The sequence below is a fragment of the Theobroma umbraticum genome, unplaced genomic scaffold, assembly GCF_002168275.2.
Source record: "Theobroma umbraticum cultivar Fairchild unplaced genomic scaffold, ASM216827v3 scaffold_95.0, whole genome shotgun sequence".
In the NCBI taxonomy this organism is placed as follows: Eukaryota; Viridiplantae; Streptophyta; class Magnoliopsida; order Malvales; family Malvaceae; genus Theobroma; species Theobroma umbraticum.
Window position 1 is genome coordinate 1,608,943 of NW_018397257.1, and position 382 is coordinate 1,609,324.

Sequence of the window (382 nt, forward strand, 5' to 3'; positions counted from 1 at the left end):
AAACATCAATTAATTCACTTAAAGTGCTAGACTCAAATTATTTGATATTGTTTTTATTTCAATTTAGTGTTTAAGAAATTTCAAATTTCAAAACATTTAAAGTAAATATTTTACTTCTTATTTCTTATTAGAAATTCATTGAAATAAACTTTTCCTTTTTAAGACTTTTTATTTTAATTCTTTCCATAATGAAAACTCCTTTTAATTTTGGAAAACATTCAGAACATGGATTAGTTTTCTAAATTGTATGTTGTTCAAGTTACCTAAATAGTGACTTAACAAATTTTGAAAACTTCTAGTCAAACGAAAATTTTAAAGAAGGTTCAATGTTATGACATAACTTTAGGAATTTCTTGTAAAGTAGGAAACTATTTCCTATCAA